Below are 22,882 nucleotides of genomic sequence, written 5' to 3' on the forward strand. Positions count from 1 at the left end.
CAGCTTCCTTGGCTGTAAAGGATGTCCAATTGAGATCTTAAGCAACTGTGACAGCATTCATGGGCATATGCCTTGGGAAAACATTTAAAGCAGAAATAAACCTAAAAATAAAATCATAAATGCTGAAAGCTAGGATTTTTACAATAGAAGAGATATGGGATGAGAACTATAATCTCATCTTTCATAAACCTCCTTCCTTGCCTGTCAGCACTTGTGTACAATGAGCCACCCAGCTCAGCATACACTTATAGCATAGCTCCATGCCGTGATTGTGTGACTCCACGCATGCGCACAGGATTGACGTCTTTGCAGCCCGGCCAGCCGAAGAGTCAGAACCCTAAGGAAAGACAAGGAGAGTCTGGCAGGGCCCATGGCAGGAATGCTGACAGCACAGGGCTCAAGGGAATCACTATGGCAGGTAAGTCTGCCATAATGTACTAATATGCTGTGCATATGGGCACATCATGGCAAAAAGTTCATGGGGTTCACGTTACACATTTTTTAATTAATTTGTTAAATTATCAATTTAACATTGATAGGTTTATTTCCACTTTAATAAAGAGTGGTGCAGGCATAAAGCTTGCACTACTCTTCTAAACTGAGAAAACTGAGAAAACAGAGGACATCCTTAGCCTAATTAAAGTGATAGTAAAGGATTTCTTTATTGCTTTTTTTTTTTTTTTTTTTTAGTAACAAACATGTTATACTTACCTGCTCTGTGCAGTGGTTTTGCACAGAGCAGCCCTGATCCTCCTCTTCTGGGGTCCCCCATTGGCGCTCTTGGCCCCTCCCTTCTGTTGGATGCTCCCAGAGCAAGCAGTTTGCAATGGGGGCACCCAAGCAGGCTTGTTCTTGAGCTGCGGCTCTGCGTGTCCATTCACACAGAGAGCCGTGGCCTGGTCCCACCCTCTCTCTCTCCTCATTGGCTCACTGGCTGTGATTGACAACAGTGGGAGCCAATGGCCCCCGATACTGTCTCAGCCACTGAGGGAAAGTCCCCATAGAGCCCAAGCTCTCGTGCACATCGCTGGATCGAGTTTGGGCGAGTTTGCTGCACAGAGGAGGTTTTTTACCTTCATGGATAGAATCCATGAAGGTAAAAAACCTTTTGAGTCTTTAAAATCACTTTAAAAAGGGAGGCTTGTCTAGGTCCATCTGTTTGTTAATGTGGTCTCACGCCAGTTTCCTGCACCAGAAAATTACTTTGCTGATTCCCCAGATTATGTCAGTGAGGTGTAGTTCACACTGTGACATTTAAAGCACATTTCCCAAAGCCCTACAATGCCCATCATCAAGAATCCCTATATATACTTTATTGGGTACACCTGCCACTGCCCTAATTTTTCGTGGCATAGATTCAACAAGGTGTTGCAAACATTCGTTTGAGACTTTGGCCCATATTGACATGATAGCATCATGCAGTTACTGCAGATTTGTCAGCTGCCCATCCATGATGCGAATCTCCCATTCCACCACATCCCAAAAGTGCTCTATTGGATTGAGATCTGGTGACAGTGGAGGCCAATGGAGTACAGTGAACTCATTGTCATGTTCAAGAAACCAGTTTGAGATGATTTGAGCTTTGTGACATGGTGCTTTTTCCTGCTGGAAGTAGCCATCAGAAGATAAAGGGATGGTCAGCAACAGAACTCAGGTAGGCCGTGGCCTTTAAACGATGCTCAATTGGTACTAAGAGACCCAAAGTGTGATAATAAAGTATCCCCCACACCAATACACCACCAGCCTGAACCGTTGATACAAGGCAGGATGGATCCATGCTTTCATGTTATTTACGCCAAATTCTGACTCTACCATCTGAATACTGAAGCTGAAATCTAGACTTATCAGACCAGGCAACGTTTTTCCATTGGACACTCTTCTATTGTCCAATTTTGGTGAGCCTGTACAAATTGTAGCCTCAGTTTCCTGTTCATAGCTGACAGGAGCGGCACCCGGTGTGGTCTTCTGCTGCTGCTGCAGCTCATATGCTTCAAGGTTCGATGTGTTGAGCATTCAGAGATGGTATTCTGCATACCTTGGTTGTAACGAGTGGTTATTTGAGTTACTCTTGCTTTTCTATCATCTCAAATAAGTCTGCCCATTCTCCTCTGACAACAACCAGGCATTTTCATCCACACAACTGCCTTACATGGCAAATAAGGTTCAATGTGGAAAAATGTAAAATAATGCATTTGGGTGGCAAAAAATATGAATGCAATCTACTCACTGGGGGGAGAACCTCTGGGGGAATCTAGGATGGAAAAGGACCTGGGGGTCCTAGTAGATGATAGGCTCAGCAATGGTATGCAATGCTAAGCTGCTTCTAACAAAGCAAATAGAATATTGGCATGCATTAAAAAGGGGATCAACTCCAGAGATAAACGACAATTCTCCCGCTCTACAAGACTCTGGTCCAGCCTCACCTGGAGTATGCTGTCCAGTTCTGGGCACCAGTCCTCAGGAAGGATGTACTGGAAATGGAGCGAGTACAAAGAAGGGCAACAAAGCTAATAAAGGGTCTGGAGGATATTGGTTATGAGGAAAGGTTGCGAGCACTGAACTTATTCTCTCTGGAGAAGAGACGGTTGAGAGGGGATATGATTTCATTTTACAAATACCGTACTGGTGACCCCACAATAGGGATAAAACTTTTCCGTTTAAGGGAGTTTAATAGGACACGTGGCCACTCATTAAAATTAGAAGAAAAGAGGTTTTACCTTAAACAACGAAGAGGGTTCTTTACTGTAAGAGAAGAATTCCCTTCCACAGGCGGTGGTTTCAGCGGGGGACATTGATAGTTTAAAAAAACTATTAGATAAGCACCCGAATGACCGCAACATACAGGGATATACAATGTAATACTGACATATAATCACACACATAGGTTGGACTTGATGGATTTCAACCTCACCTACTATGTAACTATATGTAACTATGTAACTATCGCTCACTGGATTTTTCCCCTTTCGTCTTTCAGGACAGCCACCATGAGAGATAGTCTCCTCCTCTTCCTCTAGGAAACACTGCGCCAGCCCATAAATTCTTACTTCCCCCTGCCAGACCTCAGTATTAGTGTTTCCTCCGGTGGGGAGACACTGTGCAAGGAACCAGGCCATTCAGTCAGGGTGACTGCGGCTGTTTATATTTTTTGGAGCCTGTAATGGGAGCAGGGGTTTCCTAGGGCATAGGGGGGACTTACCCCTCGTTCTATTGCCACCACTTCCTAGCCGAGTGCGGCTTCAGGTTGGGGGGACTCCCTATCGCAGCTACAGGGCTGCAGCAGGCAAGCGTTCACCTTCCCTGTATTCCATACAGACCGCTCTCTTTTTTTCTTTTTTTTTGGAACTAGGCGGGCCGGACGACGGGCGACGTCATTTCCGGCGGAAGGGCGAGTGCCTGCCTTTGACCCACGACTTCCGGTTCCGGGTCGCGGCGCTGATAGGGAAGCCAGGCACAGGCTGGAGACGAGTCTGGGACGCGCACAGGCAGCGTGGGACTCGGTAGTAGCAACCACCTGCAAGTCATGTCGGAAGCAGATGCTCAGCCAACGGACACTACCTCCAGCCTTCCTAAGGTAAGAGTCCCCTGGGGAAGAGTACTCTTTATCTAGGATTGTCCCTCCATGTATAGTTCCTGTCATGGGGGGGCAGACACCCTGGGTGGTCAGGGGAGGGAGGCTCAGATCCCCACATATTAAGGAGGGTCTTGTGCACTCCCAGGGTTGTATCCTTGTTTTTTTGAAAAAAAAAAAAAAAGTGACAAAATGTTTTTTTCTTTTCATGTATTTCAGAAAGCTACAGAGAAGTCTAGGTCTGCACATAGCTCTAAGAAGAGGTGTGCCTCTTGCAGGGACACTTTAGGGGAAACATGGACAAAGGTCTTGTGTAGGGAGTGCATAGACTCCCTTGTTAAGGAGAGGGACTCTGAACAGGAGTCAGGACTTGCAGCCTCGGTTAAGGAGCTTTCGTCCACCTTCTCTTCATTTAAAGCCTTATTTGAAATGTTTCAGCCTCCCTTTAGTCCAGTCCCCCAGGATACAACCTCGCCTCAGGCTCAGGGCTCTGCTCCTGCCCAACCTGCAACTTCAGTTAGGGCAGTGGAAGCTCCAGGGCCCTCCGGAGTGGAACAAAGACAACCAGACAGTTCCTCCTCCGATTCCCAGGATGGTTCAGAGGGAGAGGACCTGGACGGGGAGTCCAGGAAATCCTCCAGATATAAATTATCCCTGGAAGAGGTAGAGGACCTCTTAGGGGCTATTTATACAACCCTCGATATTCAGGAAGACAGGAAACCCCTGACCCTTCATGACCAAATGTACAAGGGTTTAGGGGAACAAAGGAGGAAAATTTTTCCAGTACATGAGGTACTGGTTGAAACTATTAAAAAGGAGTGGCAGGATCCCGAAAGGAAACCCTTTTTTTCTAGATCCTTAAAAAGGAGATTTCCATTCTCGGATGATCCTACATCTATCTGGAATAAAAGTCCCAAGTTAGATGCTGCCTTCTCCCAGGTTTCCAGAGACCTGGCTTTTGAGGACATGGGGGCCCTGGTGGATGTCATGGATAAGAGAATAGACTCTCTTCTCAAAAAGACTTGGGATTCAACAATTGGTAATTTAAAACCTGAGTTGGCTGTCACAGTAGTGGCTCGCAATCTGGAGCACTGGCTCTCTAAGATTCAGGAGCATATTGAAGCTGGAACGGCAAAAGAAACCATTCTATCTTCTTTCCCTACGATTCTGCGGGGTATCGCCTACATAGCTGATGCCTCGGCAGAATCAGTCCGTATGTCGGCCAGATCAGCGGCTCTGGCCAATTCGGCCAGGAGAGCCCTCTGGCTAAAAACTTGGCCGGGCGATAGCGCCTCTAAGGCCAAGTTGTGCGGCATACCGTTAACGGGAGACCTTCTCTTCGGCCCAGGGTTAGAGACCGTCTTGGACCGCACAGCAGACAGGAAGAATTCCTTCCCAGTTAAGCGGAAAACCCCTACACAGACAAAGAAGGGGTTTCGTCCGCAAAAGCGTAAAGAAATTCCAAAGCCGGAAGGGCAAAAGAAATTCTGGGGTCAGAAGAAGGGCAGGGGAGGGGCGATTTTTCGCCCTCCTGAACAGCCCCGTAAAAACCAATGACTCCCCAACCAGGGTGGGGGGAAGACTGGGGGCCTTCCTCCCACAGTGGGAAGCGATATCCCCCAATCGCTTTATCCTAGGGATTATAAGAAGGGGGTACCATATCGAATTCACAAATCCTCCTCCACGGAGATTTCTTGTCACGCACCTACCCAGGTGTACGGCAAAAGCCGAGGCTCTGTTGGAAGCATTAAGAGATCTGGTAGATCAAAATGTGGTTCTCAGAGTTCCAAAGACCGAGGAGGGAGAGGGTTTCTATTCACACATCTTCGTAGTGAAGAAACCCACAGGGAAATTCAGACTGATTCTGAATTTAAAGCCCCTGAACAGGTCAGTGACGTACAGGAGATTCCGTATGGAAACAATTTTCACAGTCAGAGCCCTGTTGCCCCGCAACTGCTTCATGGTATCTCTGGACCTAAGGGACGCGTATCTACACGTTCCTATTACAGAAGCCTCGCAGAGGTTTCTTCGGCTAGCGGTAAATGTAGGTGGAACAACGGTACATCTACAGTTTCAGGCGCTGCCTTTCGGGCTATCCTCCTCGCCCCGCATTTTCACCAAGGTCTTGGCGGAGGTGATGGCCTTTCTTCGACTCCAGGGAATATCAGTGATAGCATACCTGGACGACCTGCTCCTGTTTGCACCGTGTCCACTGCAGTTAGTCAGAGATCTAGAACTAACAAAGAGAGTTCTTACAGGTCTAGGGTGGCTAATGAACTTGGAGAAATCCAGTTTGATTCCCTCTCAGCGCATCACGTACTTAGGCTATCTGTTGGACTCAACGCTACTGAGAGTGTTTCTTCCAGCAGAAAAAGTACAAAAACTGGACAGGGCAGTGGCTGTTCTCCAGTGCAGCAGTCAGGTCTCCATAAGAGTTCTGATGTCGGTCCTGGGACTATTAACCGCTACCCTCCCAGCAGTGCAATGGGCAGGTCTGCACTTTCGTCCCCTACAGTCCTTTGTCTTAAGGGTGTGGGATCACAGTCAGAAAGATCTGGACACCTTGGTACAGGTTCCACCCCAAGTAAAGAGATCCCTCTGGTGGTGGAGGAGGGTCTCAAACTTGTCGCAGGGTCGTCTGTGGTTCATCCCAGTTTCTCAGGTGGTAACCACAGACGCAAGCGGCAAGGGTTGGGGGGCGCATCTGGGTTCCCTTTTAGCACAGGGCACCTGGGAGGGCGACGAACTAAGAAGGTCGTCCAATTGGAAGGAGCTGAGGGCAATCGGGCTAGCACTCAGGTTCTTCAAGGAGGAGCTACGGGGCCACCATGTTCAGGTGCGGTCGGACAACTCGTCCGCCGTGGCCTATGTAAACAAACAGGGCGGCACGAGAAGCGGAGTCCTGTCAGCCTTAGCATCAGACATTCTGAACTGGGCCGAGATTCACACTCTCTCACTCTCAGCAGTCTTCCTGAGAGGAGAAAAGAATGTGATAGCAGATTTTCTCAGCCGAACCAAACTGAGAGAGGGCGATTGGATCCTCAACCAGGAGGTTTTCAATCTCATTTCAGAGAAATGGGGTCCTCCAGAAGTAGATCTGTTCGCGTCAAGAAGCAACGCGAAAGCCCCTTGTTTTTTCTCCCTAAACAGAGAGGAGGGAGCGCGAGGGGTCGACGCATTGATCCAGAACTGGCATTTCAGAATCTGCTATGCCTTCCCGCCCCCAGCATTATTACCGGCAGTTCTCAGGAAGTTCCAGATGGAAAACACGTCCCTGATTCTAGTAGCACCACATTGGCCAAAGAGGGCTTGGTTCTCAGTACTCAAGCAACTAGCGGTCGAACCTCCCTTATTCCTGCCACCTCGAGAGGATCTCCTCTCACAGGGCCCAGTCCTCTGTCCACAGGTTCACCAATGGCAGTTAGCGGCCTGGCTACTGAGGAGGGTATGCTAAGAGCTAGGGGTTTTTCTGAGAAATTAATCTCCACCCTCCTCAACAGCAGGAAGAAGGAAACACGCCAGATTTATAAAAAGGTCTGGGTACGTTTCAATGAATGGTGTGCGGAAGGCTCCTTTGCGGTACACAGTCCCACAACGGTGTTGGAATTCCTTCAGTGCGGGGCAGATAGGGGTTTATCCATAAGTACCCTTAAAGGTCAGGTGTCAGCACTCAGTGCTTATTTAGAAAAGCATCTGGCCACCAACCCTTGGGTGGTCAGATTCTTTAAGGCTCTGTCTAGACAGGGCCCTCCCTTTCCCAAGTGGGACCTATCTTTAGTTTTACAGGGCCTGACGGGAACCCCCTTTGAACCTTTAGAGGAATGTCAACTAAAGGATCTTACGTTAAAAACAGTTTTTTTGGTAGCAGTGACAACTGCCAGGAGAGTCAGCGAGATTGAGGCCTTATCTGTTAGACCTCCCTTTTGCGTTATTTTTCCAGATCGGATCATCTTCAAGACTGATCCAGCATTTTTACCTAAGGTTGCTTCTGGTTTTCACAGAAGTCAGGAGGTAGTTCTACCCTCATTTTGTCCCAACCCCTCGGGGGAAAGGGAATTAAAATTTCATTCGTTGGACGTAAGGAGATGTATCCTTCAGTACCTAGAGCTGACCAAGAGGTTTACAAAAGTCAGACTCTTTATTTATTTTGTTTTCTGGGGCCAGAAAAGGATGCAAAGCGTCTCGACGCACTATTGCCAGATGGCTCAGAGTAGCCATTGGCCAGGCCTATACATTAGCAGGGAAAGAAATCCCAATGGGTATAAGGGCACACTCTACTAGAGCTATGGCAGCTTCTCAGGCAGAGAAGGTTGGAGCAACACCAGAGCAGATATGCAGGGCTGCAACATGGTCCAGCTATTCCACTTTCGTTAAGCACTACAGAGTGGACCTGGTGTCGGCTAGTGAGCAAGCCTTTGGGCGAAAGGTGTTGCAAGCTGTAGTCCCACCCTAACTTTTAAGTGCTCGTTCATCCTCTCATGGTGGCTGTCCTGAAAGACGAAAGGGGAAAATTAAAGTTACGTACCGGTAACGTCTTTTCCAGTAGTCTTTCAGGACAGCCCTAGTTACCCACCCGAAATTTTGGGGTGTCTTATAAAAGACCAGAACGCAGCATGATAATGATATTGAATAGTATGTTATTAATGTGTTCTTGTGTCTCCCCAGCTGACCGGAGGTAATCTTGGAATATACTGAGGTCTGGCAGGGGGAAGTAAGAATTTATGGGCTGGCGCAGTGTTTCCTAGAGGAAGAGGAGGAGACTATCTCTCATGGTGGCTGTCCTGAAAGACTACTGGAAAAGACGTTACCGGTACGTAACTTTAATTTTTTTTTTTTTTGGACCATTCTCTGTAAACCCTAAAGATGGTTGTGCGTGAAAATCCCAGTAGATCAGCAGTTTTTGAAATACTCAGACCAGCCAATCTGGCACAAACAACCATGCCATGTTCAAAGTCACTTAAATCCCCTTTATTCCCCATTCTGATGCTTGGTTTGAACTTAAGCAAGTAGTTTTCACCACTTCTAGTTGCCTAAATGCATTGAGTTGCTGCCATGTGATTGGCTAATTCGCAATTTGTGTTACCAAGCACTTGAACAGGTGTAGCTAATAAAGCAGCCAGGGAGTGTATGTAATATATTCAATGGTGTCCATTCAAAGCTGTGTTGCGTCACTTGAAAAAGTACATGAATCTTTTGGGGGGCAGGGTCACACATTTTTGGTCCCTATAGATATGAAGGAAAGTGTCTGAAAATGCACATAACACTTGTGTTTTCTACACAATTCCTTGCCTTTCCCTTTACCTGATAACTAGCTTAAACAAAAACATTCAAAACACCCAAAAATGCATGCATAGTCATAGCACTTGATTGGTACTTTTGCACACTACACCCTATGGGGTTGACAGGCTGTCTCAAAGCTGAACTTAAGGAATGATCTTTATTGCAGCCTACACAGGGATTGCTCTGGTATGCATACTTACGTTGGCCCAAGCTGGACAAATGAAACTAAGCAATGAACAGCATACCTAAACATCAGCTGTAGCTGTCAATTAGAACAGCAGTTAGTCCATCTGACACTAGGGGGCAGCAGTATTACATCAGCAGATGCATTTTCACATTTTGTGACCCTGTTGTGTCTTCTCTGTTATGATAAAAGTAGAAGAATGATTCTGATTAATAAATGCACTCTGTAGTGATACCAGAATCATCTGAGCACAGGGAGTAGGCTGTGTTTCATTAGACCCAATTTACAGAAACATTACACACAGTGTATTCAATACCATGCATGATTTGGATTTTTTAGTTCACAAACAGCATTACTGTTGCAGGTATATGCATCATATGTGTATATGTAGGCATAATATACAGATAATATGCAAATGGAAAAAACATTTGACACAAAACAATTCATCCCAAACATGTGAACATAGGCGGCGCTATGTCAGCAATATTTTTGCAATCCTATAAAATTTATAATAGTGATTCAAAGTCCATAAATCGTGTGTAATCAATTATTGTGTAAACATAAGTCCATACCTCCCAACATTTTGAGATAAGAATGAGGGACACCTACTAGCAAATGTATGTAGGCATTGGGCACGCCCCCTGCCACACCCCCTTAAAGGAGAATTAACCAAAAAATGTTTTAATTAAATCCACAAGTGCTTTTTTACCACTAGTATTCCTTTATATTGGGTTTTAAAATGTACAAGTGCAGCAATTTAGAAATTGGATGAAAGGTTTATCACTGGGAATCACTTTTTGAAAGATAAAAAGTGCATTTTATATACAACTATATAGATCAGACCAAAATGTGGGACAAATGAGAGGGAAAGAGGGACAGAGGGACATTGCTCCAAATCAGGGACAGTCCCTCCAAATCAGGGACAGTTGGGAGCTATGTAAGTCTATGCGTTACACAGAAAATTAGTAGCAAATCATCCAAACTGTGAACAGTGCACCCAATTGCAGAGTGAAAATATCCCAGTAAAAGTTGAATGAAAACAGAACATGTCTCCCAAAATGAAAAGAACGCTGTATATAACCACCACGTGTGCAAAATAGAACCCCAAAGCCCCGTACCAAAAGACTATGACCCTCTGGTTATAATGACCATGAGATGATCATAGGGCTCCTTTGGGAAGCTGTCAGATTCTCAATGACACAGACTCCCAAAAGTTTATCACCAGGTCTCTCCTCCCTTAAATGATATCATATGCAAGAAAAAGGGCCCGCACATAGTGTAAAATCTACACAAAACATAAAATAAAGTATTGCAGTTACATAGATCGTCACTTAGAAAGCAAGTAATATCAAACATCAGCCGGCATCGGAACAAGGAAAGCAAGTCAAGTGAGCTAGGCAAGTCCTTCAGTAGGCCACGCCCCTACACTTTTTGTCAGAAGCTGACGTCATCAGGGGATATGTATCACATGAACATCTTAGATTTTTTAAATATTTGGTATGCAAAAGTCAAACTAAAATATTATTGAAATGTAATTTAGCTCCTCAAAGCAACACTGTAAAAAAAAAAATCCTGATCAGCTCAGCAGCAACTTACAATAGAAGAGGTATTATTATACCCACCTCTCTACCATCTCAGATTTTCCAGCATTGGAAACTTCCAGGAGTGTTGGAAGCCTATGTCCTCCACCACGTCCTGTGGTTCTGTCCTCCAACCTCTTCATCACTGCTGTGTTCTGTTGGCTGCCAGGGATATTCAATGATGTATCCATAGAACTTTACAAACACACCAAAAAAAATTCTACTAAAACACTTTCCAAATGCCTATCATGGATGCGTGTAGCATTTGGCAATCAATTTTTGACCTCTTGCCAACTGTCTATAATGCCCATGTGCACATATCTGTCTACAGTGCATAACTATTCTGTGCTAAGAGGGTGCTCACTGCGCTCTCCCAGCACACTGACAGCTCTGGGAGGTAGGAATTCTCAATGGGTGAATCAAGATAGAAGTAAAAAATAAGTTGTTATGATGATATCTTCTCCATAGGTGATTCCCAATTAGAATATCAAGCAGACAGCATCATCCCCATGTGCTACGAGCCACAAGAAGCACAGCCACCTTAGATGGAAAAAAATGCCTGCTTACCAGCAGTACTGGTCCTTTTTTACAGGAGGCCAGTAGCGCTTTTCGCTGAATACCCTGCCAGGGCCTTCAGGGGATGTTCATGCAAGATTCCATTGGGCCACAGAAAGAATCATCTGACTGTATTCTCCATATTGTTAGGCTCAAAAACAAAAGATGCTCCATATAGTGTAAAATCCAATAACACTTTTTTAAAAAGTAGAATAGCACTTACAGTTATGCTGAGAAAAAAAGCACGTTTTAAAATCTCGCTGGCCGGCATGTAAACTAACGTGCCACAGGACGACGGCAGTTTGTGACGAAACATGTGGGGCGGACAACACGCTGATGCTATCACGTACTACCAGTCCCAGAAGTGCGGGTATTTGTTTATATGCCCGCTGGCAAGATTTTAAAACGTACTGATTACGGTGGTCAGTTTACATAGGGAGACGCAGGAACAGCAGGATCAACCAGGTATTTTGGAACATAGAAAGGGACATATTACCCGGCAACAGCACTATGCTGGTATTCATGCTTTAAAGGATTAGGAGTTTTTTTCTTTTTTTTGTTTTTTTTTAAGGGTTACAACCGCTTTAATTGGGATCAGCAAGTAACCTTACAACAGTTGGTGTCAAAATGCACACAATTACAATCAGAATGAGATAGCAACAATTTAGGTGACATGAGGGGTGTGTTAAGAAAAAATGTTGTTGTCCAAAAAAGAACATTAGAGCAAGACTACGGTTTTCCATTGAACATGTAGGCAAAGACCAGGACTTCTGGAGCAATGTGCCGTGAGCTGATGAACCATTGACTGAGTCATTTGGCCATAGTTACGGTAAACATGGAAAGCTCAAAAAAACTGTGAAGCCAGGTGATGATAATTTTTTGGTTTGGGGTTTCTTTTGTTGCTTCAGGGCCTCAGCAGCTTGGGGTCATCAACTTAACTGTGAATTCTACATTATATTAAAGTGTGCTCAAAAGTGAAGTGCGGGAATTAAAAAAACAAACTTACCTACCATAATTACCTATGTGGATGCAGCATCAGTCTGCCTCAAAGACCAAGAACTAAGCAGTGTGAGACCACTGACCCCTCGGTTCCTGGTTTTCAGTGAGCAGGGAGCTGATGGCTCTCAGTCACCGCCTCTCTGCTCTGCGCCCCCATCGCTCACTGGAGCGCCGGGCTGTGCAGGGGGTGGGAGAGGCTGGCTCCGGCTCTTAGTGGCGCGCTAAGAAGCTGAGCCAACTACCGCTCAGGCATATGGGTGGATCAAGACATTAAAGTTGGGACCTATCCAGAGTGACATCAGCTGCCAGCGGACCTTAGCCCACTGTTGGCTGAATACAAGCCACAGGAGTGCAGAACTAAGTGCACAGGAGAAGTAGGGCCAAGGGAGCTTTTATGCATCTGTCCTCTACCCTGTTCAGGGAGGGGATCTCCTGTCAGATGAAACTCTCAAATATCAATTTTGGAAGAGTTTGTTCCTGGGGAGCCACAATCAACTTGTAGACAGGGGTAAATTTACTGCCCCTTTAAGAGAGAACTTTTGTTAAATCCTCCCCGAAAGTGAGGCGAGTTTATATCCTTCCTGACAGGATCTTATTTAACCACTTCAGCCCCGGAAGGATTTACCCCCTTCCTGATCGGGCCATTTTTTGCGATACGGCATTGTGTTACTTTAACTGACAATTGCGCGGTTGTGCGACGTATACGCAAACAAAATTGATGTCCTTTTTTTCCCACAATAGAGCTTTCTTTTGGTGGTATTTGATCACCTCTGCAGTTTTTATTTTTTGTGCTATAAACAAAAAAATAGTGACAATTTTGAAAAAAAACACAATATTTTTTACTTTTTGCAAATGCTTTTGCAAATTTTTAAAAAAACAAAAGCAAATGTTTTCATAAGTTTAGGCTGATATGTATTCTTCTACATATTTTTGGTAAAAAAAAAATCGCAATAAGCGTATATTGATTGATTAGCGCAAAAGTTATAGCGCCTACAAAATAGGTTATTGATTTATGGCATTTGTATTATTATTTTTTACTAGTAATGGTGGTGATCTTTTTATCGGGACTGCGACATTGTGGCGAACAGATCGGACACTTTTGACACTTTTTTTTAAACCACTGAAATTTATACAGCGACCAGAGCTGGCAGGGAAGGGGTTAACACAAGGGGTGCGATCAAGGGGTTAAATGTGTTCCCTCAGTGTGTGTTCTGTGGGGGGATGGGACTGATCCCCGTTCCTGCTCTGTCAGGAGCAATTGTGGGTGCCCGGCGGACATCGCGGCTGCCGGGCACACGCATCAGCTCCTTAGTGACGTGGCGGGCGTGCGTGTGACCCAAATATCCCAAAAGCGGCTGCCGTACAGCTATGGTGATTTGCGTAGGGGAGCCATTCTGCTGCCGTCAAACGATGCTGCGCGGTCGGCATGTGGTTAAAGCGGAACTTCAGTAATTTTTTCAACTTTCCATCTATTAAATCGTCTGCCATTGTTGTTTTAACTTTGAATAGTAAAACATGTTTTTTCTGCCAGTAAATACCTTATACAACCCACTTCATATTTCTTGTCTGGTAAAAAGCCTAGGCTAATGACATCATGCACAGCTCTCTCTCACTCTCGTGAGTGTTTGCCAGAAAGGGAGGGGGAGGAGTCATAAGAGGGCCAATGAGAGCTGCATATCTGGAGGTGTGCCTCTGTGTAAATCCAGGAAGTGAACAGGCAGCAGCTTCAGCTGCCCACAGTTAAAATGAATGCAGTCAGACTCAGTGGAGGGAGATTTCTGCAGCATATTTGGCAAGTATAGAATCACAGTATATATAAATAATATGCAAAGTGGTTGGAGGGAAGCTTCAGAATGGCAAAGATGTTTTTATTACAAATTATGTGAGCAGACTGCAGTTCCTCTTTAAGATCTGGGTAGAGTTTAGCTGAGGTCAGTAGGTACAATAGAATTGTACTGAGCCTCTGACTGAATTGAAGTGATTGAAGTGGATGCCTGTCATCGCAAGGCGTGAGTGAGGATGTCATAAAGCTAGACCATAGTGCAGGTCAGGTGCATTTCATGGTGGAAACACACTGTTGGTTACAGGATCCTGGAGGAGAAATATACAAGCGCAAACCTGGTTGGGCTAGGGTTGGTGTTGGATAGAGGATGAGGTCACACTCTTGTCGGTAAAGAGCTGATTCCTCCATTTAGGACGCGTCACATGACCTCTGCCCTCAGGTCACATGAACCTCAGGTGTTCAGCCAACTGTCTGAGCCCTATCCTGTAATCATGAATAAGATGCGAGACCTCGCGCAAAGTGTCCCCAGCCATTGGTGGGTCGTTGCTATGGTGACCAGGAAAATGCTGAGTGAAAGGTTGAAGTTTTGTGTGGGCTGTGGACTATGTGCAGGCAGGCCTTAGACTGCCCTTTTTTAAAGCGGGCCCCCTAGTGGACTGTTTGGGTGATTCACTCACAGTCGGTCTGCTTTCAAGCTATTACAGCTTCCCAGCTTTTAGATAACATATTGGTTTCTACTGGCGAGTGTCAGCTTGAACCTAGAACAGCCTGAAGCTGATACTAGTCCTGTCTGTAAATACTGTATATGGAGAACTTTCTAGTTGAAATGTTGATCTACAGAATCACATTCTTTTGGCTTGGAGCAAATTAGTTCAATCTCTAGACAAACCAATTTGCTTGATACAGAGAACCAGGTTATGTCTGATCTGATGACATGGAATCTAGCTCTGGAGTTGAGAACATTCTTTTTTTCCTTTGTCTTGGAAGACCCTAGCAATGGATGCTGGCCTGAAGGGCTGGGGAGGAGCTCTACACACCTTGTTACTACAGGGGACTTCAGAGGAATCCTGTCTCCTAATCCTGTCTCCGAACTCTGAGCAATTTGGTCGTCACTGAAATGTGGGATGCTCTGACTGGAGGGTCTTCAGATTTAGTTGAATAATGCCAAGGCAGCAGCATACATCAACCATCAGTGAGGAAGTCTTGCTGGAAAGTATGCTACCTCAGCCAGCAGTGTCTAGATATGGAGAAAAGGTCCTTACATTCTGACGTGTTCCAAGACACCAGATATGGACCTCTTGGCTTCCAGGCTCAGCCACAGTCTGAGTAGGTTTGTTTCAAAACCATTGATCTTCTGATGCTCTGGATGGTGGTTCCGTGAAATCAGTGGATGCTCTGGTGGTTCAGTGGAATTGGAATAGCCTGAGCTATGTCTTTCCTTCTTTGTAACACCTTCCTTTTCTATGCTACAGGATTGGGAAGGCGAGCATTCCAGAGCTTCCCATAGCTCCAAACTGCCCTAGGCAGATGTGTTACTCCTCTCTGCTCAAACTTTGATACCCCATAGGTTATCCAAGATCGACTGGATCTTCTTTCTTAAAGACCAGTTTACCACCTTGCCTCACAGTTTCTGGCTGTAATGGAATGGCTGTTGAAGTCCAGGTTTTGAGAAACAGGGTCCTTTCTGATTTGGTAACTCCTACCCTGTTAGGAAGACTACCTCCCGTAAGGTCTACTATCAAACACTGAAGATTTACATTGCTTGGTGAGAGAAAAGAACCTAGGAAATACTCAGTGGGAAGTGTCCTGAAAGTGTCCTGAACGTTCAAGAATCAGACCTGGATAAGCATTTTGCCCTAAATATCATCAAATGACAAATTTTGGCCATTGCTATTTTATCTCCCATTCTTTGGTTTAAACAGGCTTTCTTAACCTTTTTATCATGGGGGAACCTTTGAAATAACTCTTAAGGCTCAAGGAACCCCTACTAATAATAACTATACCTACAGCTCACAGCACATTGGTATGATGGTTGCTATAAAGTAGGCTCCTTACATTTTTAGTCATTGCGAAGAATCTCCCCTTGCAGATAGCTTACAAAAATCCTAATTTTCAGTGGTTCAAAAGTTGCTCATTGCTCAAGGAACCCCTGGAAACCTCTGAAGGAACCCTGGTTGAGAAAGGCTGGGTTCCAGATTTTGTACTGGGTGTGTCTCATGTGGCTCTTCCTTTTCAGGCACTTGTGACTGTAGGATTTAAATCTGGTTCTCTTAACTTCCTTATTGCCATCACCTCTGTGAGGTCGTGTCTCGGAGCTTGCAACCATGTCTTGTAAAGACCCGCCCTGTTGGTCTTACACAAGAACAAGATGGTAATAATGCCTAGAGCCACCTGCATTTTGGCCACACTTCTGTAGTGCATTTTAGGCCTCTCTACATCCCACGTTCTTGGTATTGCAGGTCTCAGAGTCCTTACATAACTCTCTGTTGTGCAGTATGTTTTGGCAGTTTTTTTTTATTGTTTTAATAATTTGTTGGCTTTCTGTCATCTTTCTGGTACAATGTTTTTTATTGAAATATGAGAAAGGGAAAAACCCATATAACAAGTTCCCACGCAGGGGATATGTACAAAAACATAGGGATAAGGTTTACATGAAAGCACATAATGAAAATTTTTTTAGTGCATTTTATCAACTGACATTGACCTGTCAGCCAGGCCCGGCGGTCAGTGCGTTATGCCCAAGCCGTAAGCCCAGGGGCTAAGGCAGACAAGGGTGAGCGGAGTTGTCCGCAAAACAGGGTAGGGGGAGTCAAACAAACACGAGAAGAGAGGAAAGAAGAGAGAGAAAAAAAAAAGGGGGGAGGGGAGAACACATGTACAACAACGGAGGGGGAAGGAGGAAGGGATATAAGAGTAGAACTGAGCGGCGGGCGAGAGGCCTAGAAAGAGAGGAAATGGGAGGGGGAAAAAAGAGGTCCCCCAGGCTGGAGGCTAGTTCAAGTTGAATTTACAGACTTAGACTAGTCGGATTTAGGTTAGGGAGTGTGTAGGACCACCACGGGGCCCATACCTTAAGGTATTTTGCATGGGAATCGTCGAGGACGCTGCACATTTTCTCGTGGATCATGAGGGTCGTCAAGGAATTCTTCACCTCTGCGAATGAGACAGAGGGTTTTTTCCAAGCCCTCGCTATTGTTTGTTTGGCGGCAATAAATAAGTATGTAGCTAGTTTTTGTTGGTGAGAGAAGAGGCCCGGGAGCGGGCAATGGAGTAAAGCAAATTTGGGGTCTTTGCGGAAGGGAGCATGAAATAGGGAGGAAAGTAGACCAAAGACCCTTGACCAGAAGCCTACAAGACGGGGGCAGGACCACCACGTGTGCAATTCATCTCCTCGTTGACCATAACCTTGAAAGCATCTGTCATTGCATGATGGGTTTGACTTGGCGATATGGGCTGGGACCCAATACCAGCGCAGGAGGACCTTATAGGCCGCCTCCAACGTGGCAGTGTTAAAGGAGCATTTTGCTATGCTGGACCAGGCTTTACTCCAGTCTGCTAGATCTATGGGGCTCAGGTCGCATTCCCATTTAAGCACATAGGAAAGGGTAGTGGAATTGTTGCCAGCAGTTAGTAAGGAGTATATCATGGAAATGGTGCCGCGAGCGCCTGGGCAATGTTGGCAGGAGCGCTCAAAGGCAGTTATTTGATACGGAAAGGAGCCCAGGCGCCGAAGGGAAGTTATCCAGTGTCGCAGTTGGATATAACGGCAGATGGAGCTTCTTGGGTCTCTCGAAAAGGGGACCACGTGGGAAAGGCACGGGTATGAAGAAAGTGGCGAACCAGGGAAAACCCATGAGTGGGCCACCATGAGAAGATGTGGGGTTGTTCTAGGCTAGGTGGGAACATAGGGTTATTCAAGAGGGGAAGCAGCGGTAAGAATGGGGACATAAGCCTGCCAGAGTATCGTATCGAGTCCCATAATTTCAGACTGTGTATCATGAGGGGGCTAACAGAAGGCGGTCGCATTTTAGGGGGTAGCCACAATAGGGCCAAGATAGGGACGGGCGCACAATTGGGAACCTCCAGGAGAACCCATAAGGGGATGTCAGAAGTGGCGTGGAGCATGGAGAGTTGGGAAATTTGGGCTGCTTGGTAATATTTTGCGACGTCCGGAACGCTCAGCCCACCCCGTAACCTATGAGCATAGAGCGTAGAGCAGGAAACCCTGGGGCGTTTATGTGCCCAGATAAAGGTGAGAAGTCTGTTCTGAAGCAGCCGCAGATAGAAGGCAGGGACCCGGACAGGAAGGGTTTGAAAAAATAAAGAATCTTTGGAAGAATGGTCATCTTGACCGCATGGATGCGGCCAATCCAGGATAAAGAGGGGAATCGCCAAGATGTCATGAGAGCAGTAATTGTGCGTAAGAGTGGGTAGTAGTTGGCGGAGAAAAGGGAAGCGTAAGAGGAGGTCAATTTGGCGCCCAGGTAGTCCAGGGAGGAGCTTGCCCAGCGGTAAGGGAAGGCAGATTGGAGGTGTAAGACTAGGGGGCTTTCTGTCATCTTTCAACAATGCAATCCTCCACGATAACCTTTACGATCTGAAGAATAGGTTTAATTTGGTGGCAAAACAAGATGAAGAGTGCCAAAATAAGAAAAACCTGCTATTTTGATGATCCCAACACACATATACAGCGCACCACAATGTGCAGAGGTGAATGATTAGAGCCCATTCACACCATTGTGTTTTACGCGTGCTACAATGCTGGATCATAGTGTGCTAAAAAGGCATGAAAACTTGTTACCATTATAATCAATGAAGCTGTTCACATCAGTGCGTTGTGTTTTCAAAAAAATCACGCTTACTGCATATTTTGTGTTGTTTGGTAAAAACATGCATTGCTGTTTAGTCAATGGAAATGCATGAAAAATGCATTAAAAATGCAATAGACATTTTAATGAGTGTGATTTCAAGCCACATGTTCATATTTCCCAGTGAATATCTGAAAATGAAAAGGAAGAAAACGCATGTAAAATGCACGCTAAATACATCTTGTGTTGTGGTGCATTACATTTAAATACCCATTATGGGCTTGTTTACACCACCATTCCCGCATTCCGTGTACAGTTCTGCATTTGTGTTTACATGCCTTTGTAATGTGTTTGCTGGGTGTTTTTCACACATAAATGTATCGGAACTCATGTGAATGCGCATGAACGCTCCATAAACGCAAGTGAATGCAACTCAGTAGATAATAACAATAATGCCTAAAAACACACTGCAAACATGAGGCAAATTTACAGAAAATATATTATATGTGCATTTAAACACGCATGTGGAACTGCACCCTGAACACAGGGATTGTGGTGTAAATGCATCCCTTTTGATATGATTTTTTTTTTTTTTACCGAGTTACATTTACGATAAATGTGTTTGCTGTGCGTTCACTTGAGTTACAGTATGTTTACTTGCTGTATGCTGTACTTTTTTTTTAACACACATGAAATCATCGCAATGGTGTAAACTAGCCTCATTTTTCATTTTTTTTCTTGCATATGCGTTCAACCTGCGTTTAAAATGTGTTTGGCTGCATCTGATCTAAATGAGCCCTAAATAATGCTCTAAAAAAACTCATCATGCACTTTGAGGAAACGCCATGTGTGTCTTCTATGGCGACGGTTTGAATGGGCCCTACACGGAAACATGCACCTCCACCTGGCATCAGCAGGGGGTGCCCCAAGCCTGCCAGGGGATTCCTAATCCTGGCTCTCGGTCACCGTAAAGCGACTTCAGCTCAGGCTTTTTATTGGGTCAAATAGCATTTTCCAGCTCAGCCGATAAGAACAAGTGGCAGATTGTCTGAGGCTACAGATTTCACTGTCTAAAAATGAACTTGAACTGCTGACTTCCGCACATGATGACAGACTTCCCCTTTTTCCTGTGTGCAGTCTGTGCATTAACCCATCAGTGCAGGCTTGGCTGTACAAGCAGTGGTGTCATGGCCGGTGTCACCCACTAAACCTCCCTACAGATTGACCCTTGGGCTCCATAGCTGTCCTCAGTATCCTTGTATGCCCATCCTCTGCTCTCCAATCCATGAGTGGCATCCTTGGCTCTCCTCCTCTGTGTCACTCCCCCTCCCCTCTGGCTGTGAGTCTCCTGTAGGGGCAGGGCTCCTTTTCTCCTACACATCTCCCTCCCTGGATCTCTCCTCCTCCCTCTGTCTCCTTTTTACACATCTCTTCTACACCAAGGAGTGGATGCCTGCTCCATCCCAGTGACAAGGACCTGGACCAGCAGCAGGTAAGATGCCCCTTGAAGCAGGGAAGATGTAGGGCTGCTGCCTGCACTCCTTCCTGCTGCAGCTCCATTATTAATTCATGGGTACTATTTAAATGCCTTTGACCCTCCCTGTGAATGTCTTGCCAAGCCATGTAGATCTCTCGGTGCTCTTGTTCCGGTAAGGCTGCATCTGTGATCATTCCATTGCTATTACCTGACCTCATAGAGCGACACCGGTGACATGTGACATTACTGGGCAGTATTATTTATATTAGGCAATGACAGTGTCCAGAGTAGAGTGACCCACAACAAGCCGCCACTAATTACCCTTCATTGTCTGATAACATGAAAGGTGATGTGTGATTGGATGCTGTGGGTTACTCTTGGAATTGGAAAGTACGACGAGGTAACTTTGTGATCTGTGAAGCATTGCGGCTTAAAACTAAATTAACCCTTCGATCTGCAGAGCTGTCCGCCGTGTCGTACAGGCAAGAAACGTGGTACGTTTGCTCTTGTATGGGCTGTTCGATTTCGGTCCATATGAGGACAATGGCACCTGTCAGTCCTATGTCAGTCATTGAAAACTGTGCTCCATCCTGCATTTCTGAACTCCAGTATTACCATCAGTTCTGCGCAATTGTAGAGGCTCCTCTCCTGTATTTAAAGCAGAGTTCCACCTAAAAAAAAAAAAAAAGGGTAAAAGTCAGCAGCTACAAAATACTGCAGCTGCTGACTTTTAAAATAAGGACACTTACCTGTCCAGGGCGCCGACGATGTCCTTACCCGAAGCCGCCCCGTCCCTCGGCTCTGGGTGGAGGCGCTGGCATTGCTAGTAAGGGAATCGGGAAGTGAAGCCTTGCGGGTTCACAGCCTGGTTCCCTACTGTGCATCGCGCTACGCGTTCTGATTGTCTTCTGGGACCTGTGTGTCTCCTAGAAGACAGCGCGTGGAGACGGAGGAGGGGCCGGACATGGCGTAGATCGCCGCAGATACTGCCAGAAGTGGATATTAGACAGATGTATTAGACAGGTGTCTGCTCCCCCCTCCCCCCTGAAATGTGCCGGGGGGGGGATCCGGGCAGCAAAGTTCCATTTTTGGTTGGAACTCTGCTTAAGTGCCAGGTTCACACAAGTGCGACTTACCCACCTGATAAGTTGCGCTCCGTTCTGTACTATGGAACCATTTTAATAGGAACGACTCAAGTCGCTCCAACTTAGAAAAAGGTTCCTGTACTACTTTGGGACAACTTCAGAGCGACTTGCATTGACTTCTATACAGAAGTCATTTTGCAAGCCGGCGCTGAAGTCGTGTGCAGATCGCCTTGCAAAGTTGTGCTGCAAGTCGGGCTTCCTCTGTGTATACCGGCACTGAAGGTTACTATACATGTTACAATCTGACCACACCAATCAAATGTAGATTTAGTGGATTGCCACCTGGATAAAAGCACTCGCAGAGCCCAGCAGGAAAATGTAATTGATCGGTATATTGGATTTTGTAGCTGTATGCTCCCAAGAATAGGGCATAGCGTTGGAGGCGGGCCGCCACCGTCATCTGAGAGGCGCCTTTGTCAGGGCTAAAGATCTGAAGGAGTGGTTTATGGTCGGTCAGTATGGTGAATTCCCTACCATACAGGTAAAGATGAAGCTTCTTAATTGCCCATATCAGCGCAAGAGCTTCTTTGTCAATGTATGAGTAATTGCTTTCTGCTTTTGTCAAGGACCTGGAGGTGAATGCCACTGGTTTTTCTGACCCATCTGGTAAGATGTGAGATAGTACAGTCCCCAGACCATAGGGTGAGGCATCACAAGCCCCACCTAAACGATCCAATCAATCGGTATCCAATCAGGTAGGCCTTTGCACGACACAGTTGTTGGTAGGGCTAAGGCTCAGTTCACACTGCCACGACTTGTCATGCGACTTGAGAATTTATAGTTGCATGACAAGACGTACCCCATTAACTGCAATGGAACAGTTCTAATCGGTGCGACTTTGAAAAAGGTTCCTGCACTATTTTGGGGCAACTTCATCATGACTTGCTTTGACTTCTGTTAATAAAGTTGCAAGCAAGCCGCAATGAAGTCACGTAGCAAAGCTGCACCTTAAGTCATGCAACTTTCTGGGTGCGGCAGTGTGAACCTAGTCTAAAAGTAGTTATGCAATCAGATTGTAACATGTGCTGAGCTTTAGCTTAGGTTCACATTGGCGCGGGTTTGAAATCGTGCGAGTTCAACTGAACGATTGCACGATTTCTACCTGGCAATGCAGTCCACCTTTGGGAGGCGATTTGACAGACAGCTGTGTGGGTTCCTGCACAGATGTCTATACAAATCATCCCCCGAAGTCACCAAAAGTAGTACAGAAACTACTTTTTGGAATCGGTGTGGCGCCGACTTTGCGTTGCACTGATTCGTATTGTGCCATTGCCGGCAATAGCCATCTGATTTGGCATGCGATTTGACATGTCAAATCGCATGCCAAATCGCATCAATGTGAACCTAGGCTTAGTCTGATTTCACTGGATACTGTGAGCTTCTAACAGTGTACACTAGAAACTACAGCAGGTCCCACAGAGCTCACCTCATTTCCTGGCTGAAAGACATCCAGCATCGTCATTCCCTTTTCTCACCGACTTGACTGTCCATTTCATTCAC

At 45.7% G+C, this 22,882-nt stretch overlaps 2 protein-coding genes across 4 annotated transcripts in view; one reads left to right on the plus strand and one right to left on the minus strand.

The window, feature by feature from the left end:
* Nucleotides 1-22,882, minus strand: part of CHID1 (chitinase domain containing 1) — a 1,258,939-nt gene that overhangs the window by 1,211,233 nt on the left and 24,824 nt on the right. The window contains exon 1 of one of the 2 annotated variants that reach the window (XM_073604840.1): nucleotides 3,200-3,373. The exons of the other annotated variant lie outside the window; for it this stretch is intronic. The gene's annotated coding sequence lies outside the window, so the exon portion shown is untranslated. Of the gene's footprint in view, nucleotides 1-3,199; nucleotides 3,374-22,882 lie in introns of those variants that run through there. 2 annotated transcript variants of the gene reach the window in all.
* Nucleotides 19,811-22,882, plus strand: part of SLC25A22 (solute carrier family 25 member 22) — a 186,192-nt gene continuing 183,120 nt past the window's right edge. The window contains exon 1 of one of the 2 annotated variants that reach the window (XM_073604846.1): nucleotides 19,811-20,252. The gene's annotated coding sequence lies outside the window, so the exon portion shown is untranslated. The remainder of the gene's footprint in view (nucleotides 20,253-22,882) is intronic. The other variant, XM_073604845.1, reaches the window with a different exon arrangement.

Source organism: Aquarana catesbeiana, linkage group LG11 (assembly GCF_042186555.1).
Source record: "Aquarana catesbeiana isolate 2022-GZ linkage group LG11, ASM4218655v1, whole genome shotgun sequence".
Classification (NCBI taxonomy): Eukaryota; Metazoa; Chordata; class Amphibia; order Anura; family Ranidae; genus Aquarana; species Aquarana catesbeiana.